The sequence below is a fragment of the Oncorhynchus tshawytscha genome, linkage group LG09 (genome assembly GCF_018296145.1).
Source record: "Oncorhynchus tshawytscha isolate Ot180627B linkage group LG09, Otsh_v2.0, whole genome shotgun sequence".
Taxonomy (NCBI): Eukaryota; Metazoa; Chordata; class Actinopteri; order Salmoniformes; family Salmonidae; genus Oncorhynchus; species Oncorhynchus tshawytscha.
In genome coordinates, this window is record NC_056437.1 from 3,433,127 (window position 1) to 3,441,972 (window position 8,846).

At 41.5% G+C, this 8,846-nt stretch overlaps 1 long non-coding RNA gene across 1 annotated transcript in view; it reads left to right on the top strand.

Moving 5' to 3' along the window:
* Positions 1-6,899: 6,899 nt before the first annotated feature.
* The window catches only part of LOC121847131, a 1,955-nt gene continuing 8 nt past the window's right edge, over positions 6,900-8,846 (top strand). Inside the window, exons 1-2 of the long non-coding RNA XR_006083994.1 lie at positions 6,900-8,200; positions 8,265-8,846. The exon at positions 8,265-8,846 is cut by the window's right edge and continues 8 nt beyond it. This is a non-coding gene — a long non-coding RNA (uncharacterized LOC121847131). The remainder of the gene's footprint in view (positions 8,201-8,264) is intronic.

Sequence of the window (8,846 nt, forward strand, 5' to 3'; positions counted from 1 at the left end):
TTAGTAGACCTGAAGGTTCTCTATAGTGTTAGTAGACCAGAAGGTTCTCTATAGTGTTAGTAGACCAGAAGGTTCTCTATGGCGTTAGTAGACCTGAAGGTTCTCTATGGCGTTAGTAGAACTGAAGGTTCTCTATTGCGTTAGTAGAACTGAAGGTTCTCTATAGTGTTAGTAGAACTGAAGGTTCTCTATGGCGTTAGTAGACCTGAAGGTTCTCTATAGTGTTAGTAGACCAGAAGGTTCTCTATAGTGTTAGTAGACCAGAAGGTTCTCTATAGTGTTAGTAGACCAGAAGGTTCTCTATAGTGTTAGTAGACCAGAAGGTTCTCTATAGTGTTAGTAGACCAGAAGGTTCTCTATAGTGTTAGTAGACCAGAAGGTTCTCTATAGTGTTAGTAGACCTGAAGGTTCTCTATAGTGTTAGTAGACCTGAAGGTTCTCTATAGTGTTAGTAGACCAGAAGGTTCTCTATAGTGTTAGTAGACCAGAAGGTTCTCTATAGTGTTAGTAGACCAGAAGGTTCTCTATAGTGTTAGTAGACCAGAAGGTTCTCTATAGTGTTAGTAGACCAGAAGGTTCTCTATAGTGTTAGTAGACCAGAAGGTTCTCTATAGTGTTAGTAGACCAGAAGGTTCTCTATAGTGTTAGTAGACCTGAAGGTTCTCTATAGTGTTAGTAGACCTGAAGGTTCTCTATAGTGTTAGTAGACCAGAAGGTTCTCTATAGTGTTAGTAGACCAGAAGGTTCTCTATAGTGTTAGTAGACCAGAAGGTTCTCTATAGTGTTAGTAGACCAGAAGGTTCTCTATAGTGTTAGTAGACCAGAAGGTTCTCTATAGTGTTAGTAGACCAGAAGGTTCTCTATAGTGTTAGTAGACCAGAAGGTTCTCTATAGTGTTAGTAGACCAGAAGGTTCTCTATAGTGTTAGTAGACCAGAAGGTTCTCTATAGTGTTAGTAGACCAGAAGGTTCTCTATAGTGTTAGTGGACCAGAAGGTTCTCTATAGTGTTAGTAGACCAGAAGGTTCTCTATAGTGTTAGTAGACCAGAAGGTTCTCTATAGTGTTAGTAGACCAGAAGGTTCTCTATAGTGTTAGTAGACCAGAAGGTTCTCTATAGTGTTAGTAGACCAGAAGGTTCTCTATAGTGTTAGTAGACCAGAAGGTTCTCTATAGTGTTAGTAGACCAGAAGGTTCTCTATAGTGTTAGTAGACCGAAGGTTCTCTATAGTGTTAGTAGACCAGAAGGTTCTCTATAGTGTTAGTAGACCAGAAGGTTCTCTATATTGTTAGTAGACCAGAAGGTTCTCTATAGTGTTAGTAGACCAGAAGGTTCTCTATAGTGTTAGTAGACCAGAAGGTTCTCTATAGTGTTAGTAGACCAGAAGGTTCTCTATAGTGTTAGTAGACCAGAAGGTTCTCTATAGTGTTAGTAGACCTGAAGGTTGTGTTTGTTCTACCTGTTGACTGACTTGTTGTTCTGTTTTCTGGGTTACCAGGTGCTGGAGGCCACCCGCGTCACACGCAGGAAAAGCAACATGGCGCTGAGGTGGGAGGCGGGGCTTTACGCTAATGAGGATGGAGAGGAAGAAGAGGAAGAAGAAGAGGAAGAGGAAGAGGAGGAGGAGTAGATAGTCCTCCCTTGTGTTCTGTGACTATCAGGAATGTAGGGATAGATGGATAGAGGGATAGAGGGATGAAGGGATGGAGAGAGGAGGAGACAGCAAGACAACCACAAGTATTTATTTTACTAAGTATTTTGATCACATGACCTGTCACGTGACCTACTGGATGGACCAACCAGGAAGTAACATCCAGCCCCACACTGGAACACAGAGAGACCCATGGGATACGGCTGGTTGAGTATTGGTTCAACACAGAGACATACACCCTCAGAAAAAAAAAGATGCTAAGTAGAACCTAAAATGGTACTTCAGCTGTCCCTGTGGGAAGAACCCTTTGAAGAACCCTTTTGGTTTCAGGTAGAACCTTTTTCACAGAGGGCTCTACATGGAACCCAAAAGGGTTCTACATGGAACCCAAAAGAGTTCTACATGGAACCCAAAAGAGTTCTACATGGAACCCAAAAGGGTTCTACATGGAACCCAAAATAGTTCTACATGGAACCCAAAAGAGTTCTACATGGAACCCAAAAGAGTTGTTCCAAGGGTTCTTCCACAGGAGACAGCCCCCCCTGAGTGTGTAAGCTTGTCAAGTGATCTTATTCTATTATCTCAGTGGTGTGAGGAAGGATGTCAGACTCTGTGGAACCCCTGGAAACCAGACTTCGTCCCAAATGGCACCTTTTTCCTACCATGCAATATGGGCCCTGTTTAAAGTAGTGCACTATATAGGGAAATGGTGGTCATCGTCAACCTCGTGACTATATGTAATCTTCTATATTACCAGTATTCCTCAGTAAGACAGGTGTTTAAATATATATTATCGCTCTAGATCTGCTTTAAATGAGTTCCGTATTTATAAAGTAATAAAAGAAGTTCTCTCTTCTTCCATTTCTAACATTTGATGATGGAACTTGAAACACACAGATGCAGTATATGAGTTATCTAAACAGCAGATATGAGTTCATTTAACTAAATGAGCTCATTTAAACTGAATAGCATGTTTAGATTGAAAGCATTGGTCACTCGGAAGGAAGGAAGGAAGGAAGGAAGGAAGGAAGGAAGGAAGGGAAAGCTATCTGCAGGTCATTTCTCAATGATTAATAATCACTTAATTGATCAGTTTGGTCAATAAAGGAAGAGTTCAGGTGTTTATAGATGAATGTGATTATCAGGGAGTTGATGAGTGAATGGCAATCAAGGAGATGAATGAGTTGAACATAAACATGCTTGTAGTCACAGATGTGCCTATTATCGTTGTCATTTCAAACAAACGATGCGATATGTCCCAAATGGCACCCTATTCCCTACATAGAGCCTATGGGCCCTGGTGAAAAGTAGTGCACTATATAGGGAATAGGGTGCCATTTGGGATGCATTGCATTGTAATGCAACGTAAGTGGTGTAGAAATAGATTATTTGAGACAGCCAAAATGGCCACCCGTGATGGCATAATTCAAATTATATGGATGTGAGACGATATACATGTCTGTGAGTTTGTGTTTTTTTGGACTGTACAGGACAATATCATCATCCAACTGGTTTCAAAACAGTCTGTATTATTATGTATTTGAATGTCAGATCTTTAAAAAAAAAAAATAATAATAATAATTGTAACCCACTGATCATTTCTGTTGTACCTATATCGGCATCTTGTTAAATTTGAGCTCTTCTCTGATGTAAGAGGTCTTTACTTGTGACATAATGACATAAGATTGATGTGGATGTGATGGAAAAATCTGTCTCGGGAAAGAAATGTTCTTATGTTTTGACTCTTGACCTTGGTAGCAGAGGGAGAGATTGGTGAGATTTGTTACACTTTTTTGGAGAAGTCCATTGTCCTACAGTTAGATTGGGTCAAGGACCACACATTTCAAAACACCAGTCTATTGCAGTCAAAATTATAGTTTGCATGAAAATATAATGCTTTTTAAATCAAGTTATTATATCTTAAAAGGGGGGCACATTTTTTCATTACCAATTGGCAGATCTTTACGGTGCATTCGGAAAGTATTCAGACCCCTTGACATTTTCCACATTTTGTTACATTACAGCCTTATTCTAAAATAGATTTTTTTTAAATGTTCCCTCAATCTACACACAATATCCCATAACAACAAAGCAAAAACAGGTTTTGAAATGTTTGCTATTTGAAATAATACATTTGCATAAGTATTCAGACCCTTTACTCAGAACTTTGTTGAAGCATCTTTGGCAGCGATTACAGCCTTGAGTCTTCTTGGGTATGACGCTCCAAGCTTGGCACACCTGTATTTGTGGAGTTTCTCCCATTCCTCTCTGCAGATCCTCTCAAGCTCTGTCAAGTTGGATGGGGAGCATTGCTGCACAGCAATTTCTCTCCTGAGATGTTCAATCAGGTTTAAGTCCCGGATCTGGCTGGGCCACTCAAGGACATTCAGAGACTTGTCCCGAAGCCACTCCTGCGTTGTCTTGGCTGTGTGCTTACGGTCATTGTCCTGTTGGAAGGTGAACCTTCACCCCAGTCTGAGGTGCTGAGTGCTCTGGAGCAGGTTTTCATCAAGGATCTCTTGGTACTTTGCTCGGTTCATCTTTCCCTCGATCCTGACTAGTCTCCCAGTCTCTACTGTTGAAAAACATCCCCACAGCATGATGCTGCCACCAACATGCTTCACCATAGGGAGGGTGCCAGGTTTCCTCCAGACACAACGCTTGTCTTTCAGGCCAAAGAATTCAATCTTGGTTTCATTAGACCAGAGAATCTTGTTTCTCATGGTATGAGAGTCTTAAGCTGCATTTTGGCAAACTCCAAGCAGGCTGTCATGTGCCTTTTACTGAGGAGTGGCTTCTGTCTGGCCGCTCTACCATAAAGGTCTGATTGGTGGAGTGCTGCAGAGATGGTTGTCCTTCTGGAAGGTTCTCCCATCTCCACAGAGGAACTCTAGAGCTCTGTCAGAGTGGCCATCAGGTTCTTGGTCACCTCCCTGCTCAAGGCCCTGCTCAAGGCCCTGCTCAAGGCCCTTCTCCCCCGATTGATCAGTTTGGCCGGGCGGCCAGCACTAGGAAGAGTCCTGGTGGTTCCAATCTTCTTCCATGTAATAATGATGGAAGCCACTGTGTTCTTGGGAACCTTCAATACTGCAGAAATGTTTTGGTACCCTTCCCCAGATCTGTGCTTCGACACAATCCTGTCTCGGAGCTATTCAGAAAATTCCTTCGACCTCATGGCTTGGTTTTAGCTCTGACATGCACTGACTACTGTGGGACCTCATATAGGCAGGTGTGTGCCTTTCCAAGTCATGTCCAATCAATTGAATTTACCACAGGTGGACTCCAAGTTTTAGAAACATCTCAAGGATGATCAATGGAAACAGGATGAAGCTGAGCTCAATTTCAAGTCTCGTAGCAAAGGGTCTACTTATGTAAATAAGATATTTCTGTTTTGCTTCAACATGTATAGTTGAAGTCAGAAGTTTACATACACCTTATCCAATTACATTTAAACTCCGTTTTTCACAATTCCTGACATTTAATCCAAGTAAAAATTCCCTGTCTTAGGTCAGTTAGGATCACCACTTTATTTTAAGAATGTGAAATGTCAGAATAATAGTAGAGAGAAGGATTTATTTGAGCTTTTGTTTCTTTCATCACATTCCCAGTGGGTGAGAAGTTTACATACACTCAATTAGTATTTGATAGCATTGCCTGCATTGTTTAACTATAGCATTGCTTAACTTGGGTCAAGCGTTTCAGGTAGCCTTCCACAAGCTTCCAACAATAAGTTGGGTGAATTTTGGCCCATTCCTCTTGACAGAGCTGGTGTAACTGAGTCAGGTTTGTAGGCCTCCTTGCTCGCACATTCTTTTTCAGTTCTGTGCACAAATTTTCTATGGGGTTGAGGTCAGGGCTTTGTGATGGCCACTCCAATACCTTGACTTTGTTGTCCTTAAGCCATTTTGCCACAACTTTGGAAGTATGCTTTGGGTCATATTCCATTTAGAAGACGTTTTGCAACCAAGCTTTAACTTTAACTGATGTCTTGCGATGTTGCTTCAATATATCCACATAATTTTCCTCATCAGTCTAAAGCAGTTCTATTTTTGTTTCATCAGACCAAAAGGACATTTCTCCAAAAAGCACGATCTTTGTCCATATGTGCAGTTGCAAACTGTAGTCTGGCTTTTTTATGGTGGTTTTGAAGCAGTGGCTTCTTCCTTGCTGAGCGGCCTTTCAAGTTATGTCAATATAGGAATCGTTTTACTGTGGATATAGATACTTTTATACCTGTTTCCTCCAGCATCTTTACAAGGTCCTCTGCTGTTGTTCTGGGATTCATTTGCACTTTTCACACCAAAGTACTTTCATCTCTAGGAGACAGAACGTGTCTCCTTCCTGAGCGGTATGACGGCTGCGTGGTCCCATGGTGTTTATACTTGCGTACTATTGTTTGTACAGATGAACATGGTACCTTCAGGCGTTTGGAAATTGCTCCCAAGGATGAACAAGAATTGTGGAGGCATACAATTTTCTTTCTGAGGTCTTGGCTGATTTCTTTTGATTTTCCCATGATATCAAGCAAAGAGGCACTGAGTTTGAAGGTAGGCCCTGAAATACATCCACAGGTAAACCTCCAATTGTCTCAAATGATGTCAATCAGCCTATCAGAAGCTTCTAAAGCCATGACATTTTCTGGAGTTTTCCAAGCTGTTTAAAGGAACAGTCAACTTAGTGTATGTAAACTTCTGACCCAGTGGAATTGTGATACAGTGAATTATAAGTGAAATAATATGTCTGTTAACAATTGTTGGAAAAATGACTTGTGTCATGCACATAGTAGATGTCCTAACCGACTTGCCAAAACTATAGTGTGTTAACAAGAAATTTGTGGAGTGGTTGAAAAACAAGTTTTAATGACTCCAACCTAAGTGTGTGTAAACTTTCGACTTCAACTGTATGTAAATAATATTTCTGTTTATTTATTTTTAATACATGAGTAAACATTTCTAAAAACCTGTTTTTGCTTTGTCATTATGGGGTATTGTGATGTCATTATGGGGTATTGTGATGTCATTATGGGGTATTGTGATGTCATTATGGGGTATTGCATGTAGATTGCTGAAGATTTTTATTGATATAATAAAAAAAATGTATAAGTCTGTAACGTGACAAAATGTGGAAAAAGTCAAGGGGTCTGAATACTTCCCGAAGGCACTGTATGGCCAGCTGGATGTCCAGCTGGATGGCCAGCTGGATGTCCAGCTGTATGTCCAGCTGTATGGTCAGCTGTATGTCCAGCTGTATGGTCAGCTGTATGGTCAGCTGTATGGCCAGCTGTATGTCCAGCTGTATGGTCAGCTGTATGGCCAGCTGGATGTCCAGCTGTATGGTCAGCTGTATGGCCAGCTGTATGTCCAGCTGGATGTCCAGCTGTATGGCCAGCTGTATGTCCAGCTGTACGTCCAGCTGTATGGCCAGCTGTATGTCCAGCTGTATGGCCAGCTGTATGTCCAGCTGTACGTCCAGCTGTATGGCCAGCTGTATGTCCAGCTGTATGTCCAGCTGTACGTCCAGCTGTATGGCCAGCTGTATGTCCAGCTCCTTTGTAGTGATGTCAGTCAGAACAAGACAGGATTACCTTATATTACCTTCTCTCAATGGACTAAACAACAACAACAACAACAACAACAACAGTTGTTAACAGTTAACGATTGATTTGACACTTAAACCAGAGATGACAAAACAATGGACCAGCTGAGAACAACAACAACACCTTTTTACTACTACGCCAAAAAGAGCCTGTTTTCCTGAACGAGGACTCTACTAACACGCAAACCAGAACCCGAGAACTGTCCAGGGAAGTAGGTTGTGGGCCGTGCCCTCTGACCTCAAAAGAGCATTCTGGGTATGCTCCGAGTCTGTTAGTTTCCCTGAAAAAAACACCACAGACAGCGACTCAAATGGCACCCTATTCCCTGTATAGTGCATTACGCTTGAACATGGTCATATCCTCTGGTTAAAAGTAGTGCACTATATAGGGAATAGGGTGCCATTTGAGCTTCAAGCCACCCTCAAGTACCTTGTTTATGGTTTCTTATAGTGTTTTTTTTATATGATGCATATAATATATCAATTAGTATTTAATGGGGGCCTCCTGGGTGGCGCTGTGCCACCAGAGACTCTGGGTTCGCGCCCAGGTATTTAATGGACAATTGTGTCCTTTTATATGAGTTCAAGAAGTTTTGATTTAGTTTCTTCTTTAGACTGATGACACAGAGAGGTGTGTTTCTGCTTTAGACTGATGACACAGAGAGGTGTTTCTGCTTTAGACTGATGACACAGAGAGGTTTTTCTGCTTTAGACTGATGACACAGAGAGGTGTTTCTGCTTTAGACTGATGACACAGAGAGGTGTTTCTGCTTTAGACTGATGACACAGAGAGGTGTTTCTGCTTTAGACTGATGACACAGAGAGGTGTTTCTGCTTTAGACTGATGACACAGAGAGGTGTGTTTCTGCTTTAGACTGATGACACAGAGAGGTGTTTCTGCTTTAGACTGATGACACAGAGAGGTGTTTCTGCTTTAGACTGATGACACAGAGAGGTGTTTCTGCTTTAGACTGATGACACAGAGAGGTGTTTCTGCTTTAGACTGATGACACAGAGAGGTGTGTTTCTCTGATTATACTATGGTCGTGTCCCAAATGGCACCCTATTCCCTACACAGTGAAAAGTAGTCCACTATTTAAGCAATAGGGTCCCATTCAGGATGCAACCTGTGTGTGTGGGACAACAGTGTTACCTGGGCAACAGTGTTACCTGGGCAACAGTGTTACCTGGGCAACAGTGTTACCTGGGCAACAGTGTTGATTTGTTAACATTCAGACTGTATTCTAATTATCTTGAGAGAGGAGAGAGGATGAGAAGGGGAAAGAGATCATTAAGAGATTATCCTGAACTTCCTAACATTGTCCAGGAAGATGAACATAGATTGACCTGTGACCTGGGAAGTTGAACATAATAATGCTGATCAGTGATTGGCTGATGATAGGCAGAGGGCAGGTATTACATAAAGACAGTGTTGGTAGTTTGAAATTATGAACAGAAACACAGAGGTTTTTGTATCTGAAAAGAGTTAACTCCCAAAAGGAGAAATGTATTTTATCGTCTGGTTCCTTTGATGTGTGTAGGAGACAAATACTTTGAGTCTTTTTATTTGTGCAGTGGAAAATACACTAAAGAAAAATTGT